We start from the raw sequence: 13,686 nt of genomic DNA on the forward strand, positions 1-13,686 counted from the left end.
TTCACACGTGAAGGTGGCATCGACTCGGAAAACTTTGCTCCGCAAAAAGTTGGTACGAACTCCTCCCGCCTCCCCCCCCCCTCCTCTCCATCTCCTTGCTCCTCAAATGCTCTCACCACATGTGCGCTGCCTGTGTCCGCCTTGCAAAAAGGCTCGTCCTCGTCCGTAGAAGGCACGGTTACCAACACAGACACAACACCATTCTAGCCTTGCCAGAATAGGGGTGCGAGAAGTTGGGGTGTGTGCGGGGCAGAGAGGATTGGCTTCTCTCGGTAGTAAAAGCTCCTTTCCTTCGCTGAGAGTTCGCGCGCTAGCGCTGTTTCATTCCCGCCTTCACGGGGCGCTCTCAGTGTGCACGTTTTCCCCATCAGTTTTTTCCGAAAAACGAGAGAGAGAGCAAGATTTTACTGCCTGCGGGAAAAATGCCAAACAAATTGTGAGAGCAGGAGGCTGACTCTCTTCTCTCCGAGCAGGAGAGAATGTGTTTGCAGCGGAAAACGGGAGGGAGCACAATTGTCATGCTGTGTGTATCACCGCGCGGGTCAAACCCGTACGTACTTCGGGTGTCCTTTTCTCAGTCAGTCGACCAGTGGAACGGATACCGTTGTGTACTGTGCGACCTTTAGCGATACGTGGTGTGCACACAGAACCGGGTGGACGGGGCTTTGCTTCCGGTTGATTCGCACAGTGTGTTTGGGCAGCTTTGGTGCAAAGGGCGATCCGGATGCGAACGGGCGATAGGACAGTATTGTGAATTCGAAATCGCCATTGCGCCAACGGTTCGCTGTTTCAGCACGCTGGCGAACAAAAGTCGGCAAGAAGTTCAAGTTCAAGCAGCGGACTCAAAGAACGCAGCGGACCGCGGAACGAAGCCCGAACCATTTGTCCTTGTACGCTTTGACCAGACAGGCGGGCGACCGAGAGCGGGCGATAAGGATTGGGTAAAGTTGCCACGCGTAAAGTGCGCCGTGCGCTGGCAGATGATGACGAGAAGGTAGAGCCGCCGCCAGCAGTACACGGGTGAACGAGTTTTGCAAACTTTCTATTCTTTGCTTTCCAGCGTATTGTTCTGTGCGGTGTGTATCGGTACGGCCAGCAATTGGCCACCATTTGTTGTGCTGTGAGTGAAACCTCTAACATTGACGGTGAAAGTTGCTGCAAAGTGTAAAAGTTACAGCGCAACTTACCGAAATCCATTCGGCTGTATCGAATTCGGCGTGGCGCACGGTGGCTTTGTGTGTGCGTTGGTGTGTGTTGCGCGAGTTAAGTTTACGCGCTCTGCGGAATTTGTGGTTTGTCGGAACAAAACTGTAATCGGTGCGTGTAGTTAAGGTGTATCCCGTGTCCCGTTTATTGTGCATTAACCTGCGACGAAGCAGCACGGTTTGAGTAGCAAGTTGCTGTAGATGAGCAACGCCAGTGGATAGTTCTAGTGGATCATAGAAAAAACTTAGGTAAGTAACGTCATACATGTATCTTGTAGCAGTTGTCCATTGTTTAAATGTCCTAAGCATTCCAATATCCTTTGAACGAACATCTTTATGTTGACTAGTGAGTTCTGAAGAATGTTTAACAATTCAACAAAAGTCAACTTGAGTCATTTAAGTTATTAATGATTATTTATTATAAATTCTTGAAATTTCTATAAAAAAAATTATCAAGAAAATTCCAAACTTGTTCTTCTTAAGAATTCTGCTCCATTGCGACAAACATCTTAAGGGATGAATAGAAGCTTGTTTGCCTGCGAATACATTAGCCAATGGCAATCAAAATTGATGTATCATGGTAAAAGTTTCGGCGGAATAATTCGCCTTAAAAAAGTTGCCTTTTGCTGCAACTCCCCTGTCTCAACTCTCCCACTTCCCTGCCGAACCATTCGCGCGTGAGCGTGTGCTTTAGCTTCATTGTACCGAAAAGTAACGAGCCACTCAGATGAACAATGACTCTCTGATGGATACCGATACGCTCGTGAAAAATTGCCCCCGTCCCGTCCCCCGTGCGGCCGATCGGATGGAAAAACATGCATCGCTCATCGTTGTTGACACAGCGTTACACAGCCACATCATCGCTCGGGCATGCTGGTGGGTCCGGCACGCTCCAACACGCCACACCGACACCGTCATGCCAGCAAAGGGAAGTGCCAGAAATAGCCGAAGCGGTGCTAAATAAATCATTCCACATGCTTCAAACGAGGGGGGCGCACACTGGGTTTGAATAATCGATCGAAGGGAAACACATTTTTCCGCCTGCCTGTGTGTGTGCGCCATCAACGCAATTAGGCTGCACGACCAAAAGGATTGGCCAGCTGCTGCTCGGATGGCCAATTCGGGTCCATCTGCATGTGTGTGTTGTTGTTGAGTTTAATTTCTCTTTCCTGAACGATGCTAGGCGGGCAAACGATGAAGGTTTTAAAGCGTCCACTTACCGTCCTGGTCCAATATTAGCCACGAGCGTAAGGGTGCGACGAGCCGGGAGCACGGGAACTCTTTGCGCTGTGGAAACAATGCCTCGGAAACGATGGCTACAAAGCTTGCCCGCTGCTTGAGGCACAGCTCCCACCGCTGCCCTGGCCAATGCTCCGTAAACTAAGTACTTGACTGCCGCCCGTCGCCGCCATCTTCACCGCCGCCGCCGCACGATAAATGTTTAACCAACGGCGGTTGCAGCGGGAAAACAGTTCACTTTTAAGTATTGTATCGCTTTCGCCCACCTCCGACTTGCTTTCGCTTTTCGCTCCATTTTGCCATCCACGTGGATGGAGCTTGAGCTTTCTTAGGAATCCCACTGCCCAGACTTTAACGTCGAGCCCGTCAACGCTGTTGCCTTACGTGCTTTGTTTGCGTGTGTGTGTGTGTGTGTATGAGCCTTCCACACACTCTGCACCGGAAAGAGTCTGTCGGGAGTCACGTACGCAGAAGGACGTACGGAAGACAAATAAACCAGCGAGCAAACAAACAACCCCGAGTGTGTGTGTGTACCAAGGGGGAAGGCAGTCGGGCTGGATGGATGGATGGATGGGTGGCGCACACACCGTATGGCCGTTTCCTCACGGTTCAAGGTTGCAACGGGAAGCGAACTTCTCGCGTAGGAACTGGAAGTGTTTAAATTTTTAATCATCAGTCACCCACTGTACAAACTGCTTGTTCAGGGCGCACACAAAGCGAGTCTGCCGAAGCAGCAGCAACTGCAACGGAAAGCGAACGCGGAGTTGGAAGAGACCATGAAGGTTTCGACCGAATTGACAATCGTAACAATGTGCCAGGGATGTTGCCAAGCTTTGTAGTTTTGTGAATGCAATTTCAAACGTATTGCTGACAAGATTGGCAGGAAACGGAACTGATTTGTTCATGGCATTGGCAAGCTCTTTGGTTTTAGCAAACACTTGTTCGGCTTTAACTTCAATAGCTTGTCTTTGAATTTTCACATAATTTCTCAAACATTGTACAGCATCTTTAAAAACATCTCGAGCTAAATCGATAGCGATTCCGCTGTGTTCCATCAGAAAACATAACTATCAATGCAAATGGTACGTATGGGCCCATTCCCCCCTTTAAACCATAAACCGACACTGCTGCTCCCGCCGCAAGCAGCTCGAAAGCATCGTTTATTTTTATATTAAAATCAATAAAACACACAGCAATGGTATTGCCACGCTTAATGGCCTGCCACAGTGGATCGGAAGAAAACCCATCCGCGCCCAACAGAACTTAAGATAGCAATGGCTTCGCTAAGCATGTCACGCGTTCCCGGGCACTGGACAAAACCCGACTCGATTAAGCCGTGCAAACGTGTGCGTGTGTATGTGTGTGTGTTGGTGAGGTGGATTTGCTGTTGTCATTGAGGCCTACACGAGGAAATAAAAACCTACCGAGTCAGTTTCGCACGTATGCCAGCCACACTGGCCGCAAAATGGAACAGGCAAAAGCTCTGCCAGCATCGCCCGACAGTTATCGGAAGATCAATGCATGAAGGGCGGCCATTTTTTGCCGTTGGCCAGCGCATCCGATGGCTGAAACGCATGCACGCTTGCTTTTCTTGCAGCGTCCTCCCCCAACCGTCCACCATGTGTGGAAATAAAAAATAAATAAAAATTTATTGCACGTACTTAATCTCCACTGTCGTCGCACACAGTGGGTTTCAGCAGGTTTCGACCCGGGGGAGGGGGAGGGGGAGCAGTGGGATCATCGTTGTTCTCCCGCACCCGGGTGTATTGTTTATCTCCTACCGCTGTGGAGGATTACGGTAGAAAATGTTTCGATCAGTGGACTCGCAAACAAAACTGGGGCACGGGCGAGATGATAGTAGCAAAAGAAAAGCGCCCCTTGCTTGGCTTACGATACGATCCCAGGGGCGGCAGTGTCCGCTGGACGGGGATGTGGGGGACCACCGGGAGACCCGGGGAATCCCGGGGTGTAATCGAAGCGGGCTAGATTGTTGCCAGGATGAAGGGACACACCGTGGATGGAAGCTAGGGATTTGCACAGGAATATCGGTGTGTATTGCGGCCAGCAACATTGTAGCCAAACGCGCAGCACTTGTGTACGAATAGTTCGTGTGTGGAATATCTACTCGGGTAGCGGAACAGATGAAGTCGTACTGTTGGCGTGGTTGGTGTGCCCAGTGTGATTTATCTTGCATGTGGTCGTAATAAGATACACCACTGGATGTAACCAGCTCCCATGTGTTTGCCGGTTGGGTTTCACACATCTGCTGTGCTTTGCGGTACTGCTGCATATTGCCGGCGTTATGTGTTATTGTTACATTTCATTTTGTAAATTTAAATCATCGTATTGCGCTCAGCTCATAATTAGTCAACATGTACATTGTATAAAATTAATGGCCGTGAAGCCTTAACTTCTTCCTTTTTTTCTTTTTTGGCCCCTCCAACTAACTGTGTCATTGCGAGCGAGTTAAAACGACTTGTCTCACCCGTTCGTCTGTAGCGATGCTGAGTGGATTCGTTATGCTGCTGCTGCTGCGTTCATTGCTCCCGCTGTTAATGAATCGCAAATATTTCCATTACCAAGTGCATTACGATCAAGGCGAACAGTGTCGTAGCGAACGCTGTGTGTGTTTGTTAGCTAGCCGAGCGCTTTTTGAAGGTAAATGCCCTACCTTCGGCTTCTCCTTCCCCGGCACGGGCTTCCTTAATAAAGTCAGCATTAAAATGTCGACACCGTCCGCAATCAGCACCCAACCCTTCGACCCTCCATGCCCAAGGGCTGGAAATTTACGATCCTGGTTGGATTAAAACATAACGAGAAAATATTTCCGTTTCGTTCCGACGCAATCCCTTCGGCGGAAAACGGCGAGGTGCGGCATCCCTTTGCTTTGGTAGATAGTAGCCGGCAAGCAGTAAAAGCTTGAGCAGAACAGCGAACAGTAGACGTTACGAACGTAGCGGGACGAACAATCTAAAATTGGCCGGTGGCGGAGAGGGCGAGCGAGCTGGGAAGTAGTGAAAGCCCATTTTCCGCTGACGAGAACTAATCACAAACAAAGCTGCCCGGTGTCTCCCGGCGCCAGCACTTCCGCCGCCGCCGAGCAAAACGTAGCACGCGTTGGGCACTAGCAGGCGGGCGACGCTGGTTCCAACGCGAAAGAAAGTCAAACCCAAACTTCGCTGAATGCTCATTTCGTATGCACCAATACAAACGCAAATGCGTAACTGTGTGTGGTGGCGCATACCAGGCCCCCACCCAGAGCCAGACGACAAGCCCCCCTGGTTTGACTAACTTCACTCGACCGGGAGAAGTCCATTCGGTTCCGTTTTTTGGGGTTGTTAGCGCAAACATTTCTATTGCCGCCGAGACGCCGAGATGGCATTTTTGGTGACTCTTTCCTACATTCAACTACAAATTCCAAGCCCTGCCCCGTTTGAACACAGCTGACACAGCGTTGCAGACGAGCGAGAAAATGCCAATGGAAAAAGGTACAACGCCGCTCCGTCGCTTTCCCTGTGAACGGTGGTAGAATGCGTGTAAATGACTTTGGTGCTGTATAATTGCTATCAAGACTGTTGCCTGAGGAATTTCAACTGCAACCAAAAGTTTGTTAGGTAAAAACAACAAAAGATCAAAACGTTAAATGGTTATTGCATTGCTCACAGCTTTCCTACTCTCCATATTGAATAACATTGATTATTACATCCATTTTTATTTTAAATATTAAAAACTTTGTCTGAACCTGCCAGCACACCAGGCAGACAAACACACACTGTTTGTTCATTCCTCCAAGGTGTGGTAAAACAATTTCATCTCAAACATTTGATTACTTTCCAACAATGTGCGGGGAAGTTGTTTTGTTTCGTTCCTTCTCCTCGTGTGGCCATGTGAGACGTTCTTTCGCATAAATTCAAACCATTCGGCCACGCCACACTTTAAGCCTCATTTCGAAGAGCGAAGGCAGCACAGTACAAACGCGAATACATGCTCTCATACACATACGAAGGGATGAGGGCGGAAGGCCTCGGCAGCCCCAACGCGAAGACGCAAGAGCAAACGTAGCAGATTTTTGCCACTTTTTGCCTGCAATCGGGGTTTTCTTTCTCTGCTCCCTTGTTTGCCCTTCATCTCTTTCTATCTTAATTCTCTCCCTCTCCCTCTCTCTTTGCTTTTCTCGCTCCGATCGGGTGCGCAATGAAATGGAAAAGCTACCTTGACCGAGCAGAGCAGCGGAAAGCGAGTATGTTCCTGTATCAAATGACGGGCTTGGCATCGCACCGCCAGTTGGCGGGTGGAAATTGCTAATAGCCTTCAGGCGAGAAAATGGTTTTCCGTTGCGCCTGCAGCACGAATCGTTTGGGAGAAAAACAAAAACCAAACCACACAAACATCGACGGCGCATCGGAGCCGGTGAAGGAAAAAGACGACTCACGCCAAGGTAGGACGCCACTTGGACACCATATCATTCCACACTGTGAGTGGTGCGCTGGTGTTTGGTGGCAGCAGCTTGATGGAACCCTCCAAATGATGGGAAAAACGGAGTCGGTTCCGGTAGTCGTGGTGTGTGTGTTTTTGTTCTACAGCCTTTGTACTGCCGTTGTCTTGCACGCGGCACGGTACAACCATGCGCTATTTCCTCCCCCATAAAGATGCGGCTTACCGAAGCGAGGCCAAAAAGTTATCGTTGCGCCCCGAGACAAAAAAAAACGGAGCCCCCGAGAGCGAAGGAAAATGAAAGCGAATGTAAAACTGAAACGCGCACTTATCTTACGCGCGGAGGGATTTTTCTCAATCATCATTCGGTGGCTGTACGCTTTTGGGGAGCTTTTTTGCTGCTCCTGTTGTTGTTGTTGCGTGGTGTGCGTGGTTTGTTCCCCCCCCCCCCCTCATCGCGTTTCCTTTTTCGCTGGCAGTTGTTTTTGCCCGTTTTTTTTTGTTTCTGGAGGCAATCGGGAAACCCAGCAGAGACCCAATTTCGGAAAGCATGGCCGAGTGGCAGAGAAGCTGCTGCTATATTTTGTGTGCATAATTTTCTGCGTGGGGCGGCATTTTCTTTGCCTTTTTTTTGTTTTGTTTTGCTGTGCTGTGCGCCAGTCGACAGTCAAAGTCGGACCAATTTCGGGCCAGGTCAGCAGATTGGCCGTGCGGCGGTGGAAAAAGGTAGCGCCGAGTGCGCACGTCGGGCGGCGCAAAGATAAAGCAAATACGCACCGAACGAACGAACGACAAAAAAGTAGGCCCCGGATAATAATGGAAGTAATAAAATTTGTTAAATTGCTCTCGAGGCAGCATGATTCAGCGGCTCTGGTGCTGTGCAGAATGGGACGAGGGAAGGCAGGTGCGTTTGGAAGAAGGTCATTTAAAAAATTGAAGCAATTCGATTTTTGTGCGGCATTCGCTTGGGAGTTGACAGGCTTGAAATTAGGGTAGAGATGGCTGAGGGCTGTTTGAGTGTTTTGAAAACGGTGGAACGGCTCTGCTTAACGTTTAACGTATGATTTTGAAACAGAACACGGTGAAGGATCTCTCCAAAACATTATATTAACTAAATTACATTGTTATCCAATCAGGGGGAATAAAAAAATAAAACAAGAACAATGTTATCCACCCTCCACACCTGTTTTGACATGCTTATAATGACATAACGCCAGACAGACTTTCTACCTGCGGCTTTTCATCATCGTAATGGAACTGGAACGCGTATTTTTCTCAACATCCTCCATATGCCATTCATTGACAAACAAAGCGCCAACATTGAAATCCCCATTAGCATTGAACTCACGTTCAAGCTTGGAACGAGTGTATCATACTGCATGCTGGCCAGATTATTATCGATCTTCTGCCATTTCCTAACTACTGTGAACGTATTTTCCCCGACAGGAGCTTTCTGCGCGGCCTGTCTCGGTGGCAAACGAATCGGAAAATGTTTTGCATCTGCATGCCCCACGTCGCGAGGATGCAGTTGCAACAGTAATTGAGAAAAGGAAGTATCATGCAGAAAAGCTTTTGTTGCTTACCGCTCCTCAGCTGTACCGAACACTACGCCCGGGCCATCAGCGCCATTTGCCGCGCATAACCAAAGAGTAAAATAAACCCATTACTTCATTTCCTGGTTGTGAACTAAAGATGCCTTGTGATTGTGTATCCTTGTTGAAAATCAATTCATTCCATCATTCATACAAGAGCAAAATACACTGCACCAGCGGGACATCAATGGCCAAGGTGTATAAATAGAAGCAGAAGTTCCGTTTATCAGTTTATCGAAAAGCTGTACCTGGTCGGCGTCCTGAGGGCGGGGCAAGTGAGTTTATCCACAGAAAATATGCTTTTCGTACCCTTCGTACCGACGGTGGGGCAAATTGAGGTGCTTTTTTTCTCTCGCCAAACCGCGGCTCTTGACTCTCGCACACAAACAAAATCACTGTACTGCACCAGAAATAGGACATCGCCCGCGGCCACAGCCCTGTTGGTTGCATTTCGGGTTGCGGGAATCAGGACAAGCAAAAAAATCGCACCGAAAGATGTTAGGACAAATGGGACCGGCAAAGGGAAGTACTCCCACACACACACACACAACATACGGAGCTTGAAGCTATGCTGTCTTTGCGCATGGAGCACGGAGGAGAAGAAGGAGGCGGAGAGGGAGGTCTGCCAGTAGCCCACCGGCAGCCACAAGGCCGGAAATCATTTTTATGAGCCCCTCCGTAAGCATTAGTGGCGGTCTGCGTCGGGGGTGTGTGTGTGTGTGTGTGTGTGTTCGGGCAGCCCGAGTAACCGTTCTATAGGATAACGGGAGGAGAATTGGGGGCGCACAGCGGCGGATGGAGGATTTTGCCGCACTGGGTGCAGGAGGGATGCGGAATGCCGAGAGGATGAATTTTTCATGCCCCGTGTGCCAGCAAATATCTGCTTTATTATTGCGTTTGCTTCAGTTCAGCGCACATTTACCTTTACTCTTTGGGTGTGCGTTTGTACTGTACTTGGGAACAAAGCAGCGGGTCGAGAGCTTCAGATGCAAAATTCTTCGAAGAGGCCATAGAAACAATCGTGATTTATGGCAATGTTTTTGGAAATTTTGGAAAAAATTAGACCATTGTTTAAATTTCAGGCATAAGTATAAAAAAAAGATTGAAAATCGATCACCGCATGAGACACAGACAATTATATTTTAAACACAATTATGTTTATTTGTACTTTCCGTATCAACTCAAAAACACGAGCAGGTTGGGTAAAGATTCACTAACTTTAGCATTAATTAGTAGGATAAACCCCTAATTGACCAAAAACATGAATCTAGTAACCGAAAAGCGAAATAAAAAAGCTTTAACTATAATTTCGGTGTAAATTCAGTTTTCCAATGGAGACGCCCGGTCGCTGACACTCTCTACAAAGCACCAGGCGTATCCATTCGCCGTTTTACCTACATAAAATATTGTCTATTCATTCCCAATAAAGACAAAGCTGTCTACGATACACAAACACAAACCGTGCTGGAATTCGGTGCCATAAAAACTTCCCCATTATCTTTCGCAAAGACAGACAGAAATATAAAATAATCCAATACCACCCTACCCCTGCCCACCGCACAACGAAACTGTCAATTCCGTGGAGAAATCAGGCCCGGGGCAGTGAGTGTGTTTCTGAAAATTACAACCGATAAGTGTCCATAAACGTGCCCATAAAAGCCACATAAATCACATTCCGTACTTATCACCCCGGTCATCTAACACATCGGTTTCACTCAAGTCCCACCGGGTATGGGGGGGGGGGGGTGGCCGTGTGTTTGTCTGTGTGTGTGTAATGGCCATTCTTAATACCACCACCACCACCACCATGCCGGCTAGGGGTGAAAGCGTTTAAGGGAATTGATTTCTCTCGTCACCAGTGAGTGTGTCCTTTTAGCCGCGTAGCTGACACGGGCCTCCACCTCCGCCAGCCCCTTCCATCCATTTATCATCGTGTCGTACGGGTCACCGGGTTGCTGTCTCTGGCTGCCCGGCAGAAGACGTCAGCTCCCCCGACGGTTCGTTAAATGGTTTCGTTCGCTGATTAGCATTTGGAACAAAATGAATTATGACACGCTAGATGTTATAAAATTTCCAACCCATTCCGGCACGATAGTGTTCGTATGTCGGCGTCTGAGCTACTTGAGGGGAGCGGGACTAGGGGGTTTAAATACGGGTGGAACACGAGCCCACTACCAGCGGTTCCTTTGAGTGACGTGAAAACAAACGAACCGAGTGCGACACGCAAACGGCACGAATGGACGAGAGTGCACAATGGACAAAAGGACGATCATAAAGCGACCATACGCGCGAAAGGTAACATAAAGAGATACTTTTGGACATAAAGTCATACAAACCAAAAATGATCAAAAGATGAAAAGTTTCGATGAAAATAATTTCACAACTCGCGAAAGAATTGTTTCATTCGTTAAGTTAGTAATTTAAGCTTCCAATAGTCGCCATTTCCACATTCTGCTTCACGCTCAGTGTGCCTTTCTTCACGCTACCAGTGGACGCGGGACTTCTGGAGGGGGGTGGAGCGGAATGACCTCCGTAAATCATATGTTTTAGCTACGACCTTGGCAGTGGCGAGGGAAAATAATAACACAATCATAGCTTTTTGTATCCTTCCCCCTCATGCTGCTCCTTCCTCGTATCATGCGTTTTTTTTCTTATAAGATTGCATTTAAAACACAAAAGCAAAACAGTTCGTGAGTAGTCAGGAAAAATCAGTTTCAATTCGAGCTTCCCGTTTTTGACCATTTCCATTTCCGAATCCAAATGGTGTGGCGCTGTTCCACTAACACGCTGATCCCGTGTTAAGGTTCGTGACTAAAAACAACAGCAAAAAGTGGCGCTTTCTCCGGAGGGGGGGTGAGGTGGGTGGGAGAAAGAATAGCTGTATCACGAGCACGACTTTGACTTTTCAATAACCTTGAACACGTATAAGCCGTGCAAGACACGTGCTTTTTCGGCGAAGAGTTTTCATCACTCCCGGCTTCCCACCCCCTCCCCCCCTTCGCACATTCCCTGCTCGAAAAGCTAAGATTAATCAGAGCCAACTGACCCATAGTAGGCTCTTCCGAGTTTGCGATACACACACACTTAATCAAAAACAAACGCTCAGTGCTATTAAAGAAAAAAGCAGTGGAAAGTGTTTTCCACCAATCCACATTTGGTCCCTTTCGACCACCGACGACGGTGGAAGCCATTTTTTTTGGTGGGATAGACGAATTTTTGTGTCCCTTACTTTCCACCGATGTGGGTGTTCCTCTTCTACCCGTCCTCCATCACCACTCCGATCACCATTTGGCGGGACAAAAACCGCTCCGATAGCACACTCATACCACACACACACCCCCACCGGGGACAAATCCGATCCCTCAAATCGGATTAGATCCAGCAATAAAATTAATTGAATTGACCTTCGTCTTGGGCGACTTACGGAACGGAATCGAAGCGATGTCGTCTGCTTGTCGGTGGTAGTGTGGCATTAAACAAGCGATGAGGGGGGGGTGGGGGGTGGGACCGACAGGGAGGGAAATCCTTCGAACCGACACCGGAGGACTACAACAACGACAGCTAATCGTACCACCAGTCAATCCATTTGGTAAAGGCTCTGGGTGTATTTTGCTGTATTTCGACTCGCATTCTCTTTTGCCGAGGATTTCACACTGTCGGTGAGTATGTGTGTGTGTGTTTTTTTTCCTTACGAACCCACAGGAGCTTTTGTTCCGCTCGACTCTGGTAATCTGAGGTAAACGAAACCAGGTCGGCCGTGTAGTTCAGGCTCAAGGCGCTCAAGGTGCTCATTAATCTGTCCAAGGGCTGGTGGGTTTGCAGGCGTGCGAAAGCGTTCGAAGTTCGGTTCGTCGCTAAGAGGTCAACTTCGTCGCAAACTCGCACACGCCCCTGCGTTGAGGACAAGCTTCGAGCCTACGTTGAACACTCGCAGCGACCAATTGCGAATTGCGAATACCGCCGTGGTCAAGATAAGATGTTTCGCTTTGTCTTGCATTGGTTGGTTGGCTATTGGTTCTTTGTTTTGTAAAATATCACCTTCGTGTTGGTACACCTCCAATCGACGGCTTACAGTGTGATATATGTTGTATTCGACGAAAAAAGCACGCTTAAGTAAAAAATGATCTTCACGCTATAAACATTTCAAAGCTGATTTGAAGAAATTGACTTCGTTTAGATAAAATCTATCAACTTAATCAAGCCATCACAATAAAACATCTGTACAAATTTATCCTATTTTTTAAATACATTCCTAAACTTATGCAAATGCTTAAAATCATTCCGTTAGGAGAGTTATTCTAGCGTAGCCTAACAGCTCATGTTTCTTTGCTCAAAATTCCCAAAAAAAATGTCGTAAAACTTGAATACTTGCTAAAAGGGTGTACGTTACCCAGGTGCTGGTTAAACAAAAGGTGCAAACCGTTTACTACCCCCCACCGAATCCGAACACGGGCGGGCGGAATACACGGGAAAAGCGCACATCAATCCGGTAAAAGCGACACTGTGGCAGGAAACGGTGGCTGGTGAAAATAAATAAAACTTTTAGCGGTAAAACAGCACACCCACACACAGGCTGCGGGGACAAGCACGGAGAAAGTCTGCCACCGTCTGAACCGAGAGCAACTCTTCTCCGGGCGTTAAACAAAATAAGTAGCAAAGAATAACAACACACACACACACACACACTTACGCACACGAGTGAGCGGAAAAATGAGGCATGCGAATGAAAACAAAGGGAAGAAGAAGCACGGTTGGTTGGCGAATGCGGACAAACGAAAATAAAGCACCACAAGATACACAGAAAGCATACAAGCACAAGCGTTCAAACGCACACACACACACACACACACTGACGCACAAAAGCGGTTGGAGAAAATTTATTGCAAATTAAATTGAATTTGCTGCGTAAATCAAGTGATGGCGTGCGCGCTAAAGCACATACCTCCACATTGCCCTCTTCCCAGCCCCAATGGCAGCCCCTCACCGTTCCCCGCTTTGCCTCAGAACAATCCTTCCCCGTTGGTGGTAGTAACCCTTCCTTGCCCGGGAAGTTTTGCAGTGTTTCTGTTTTTTCCCTCTCTGCTTCTTCATGCGTTTTCGCGCAGGTTTCTTTTTGTTTCCCCCGTTCTTCCACCTGCATGTGCGAAAGTGCGAATCTTTCGCTGGTTCTTTCTGTCTCTTTTGATCCACCCTCCGCCCCACACCCCTTATGGCAC

At 48.1% G+C, this 13,686-nt stretch overlaps 1 protein-coding gene across 2 annotated transcripts in view; it reads left to right on the forward strand.

The window, feature by feature from the left end:
* Nucleotides 1-521: 521 nt before the first annotated feature.
* The window catches only part of LOC121591166 (acetylcholinesterase), a 57,507-nt gene continuing 44,342 nt past the window's right edge, over nucleotides 522-13,686 (forward strand). For both annotated transcript variants that reach the window (XM_041911610.1, XM_041911612.1), the window contains exon 1: nucleotides 522-1,454. The gene's annotated coding sequence lies outside the window, so the exon portion shown is untranslated. The remainder of the gene's footprint in view (nucleotides 1,455-13,686) is intronic.

This window comes from Anopheles merus, chromosome 2R (genome assembly GCF_017562075.2).
Source record: "Anopheles merus strain MAF chromosome 2R, AmerM5.1, whole genome shotgun sequence".
NCBI classification, from domain to species: domain Eukaryota; kingdom Metazoa; phylum Arthropoda; class Insecta; order Diptera; family Culicidae; genus Anopheles; species Anopheles merus.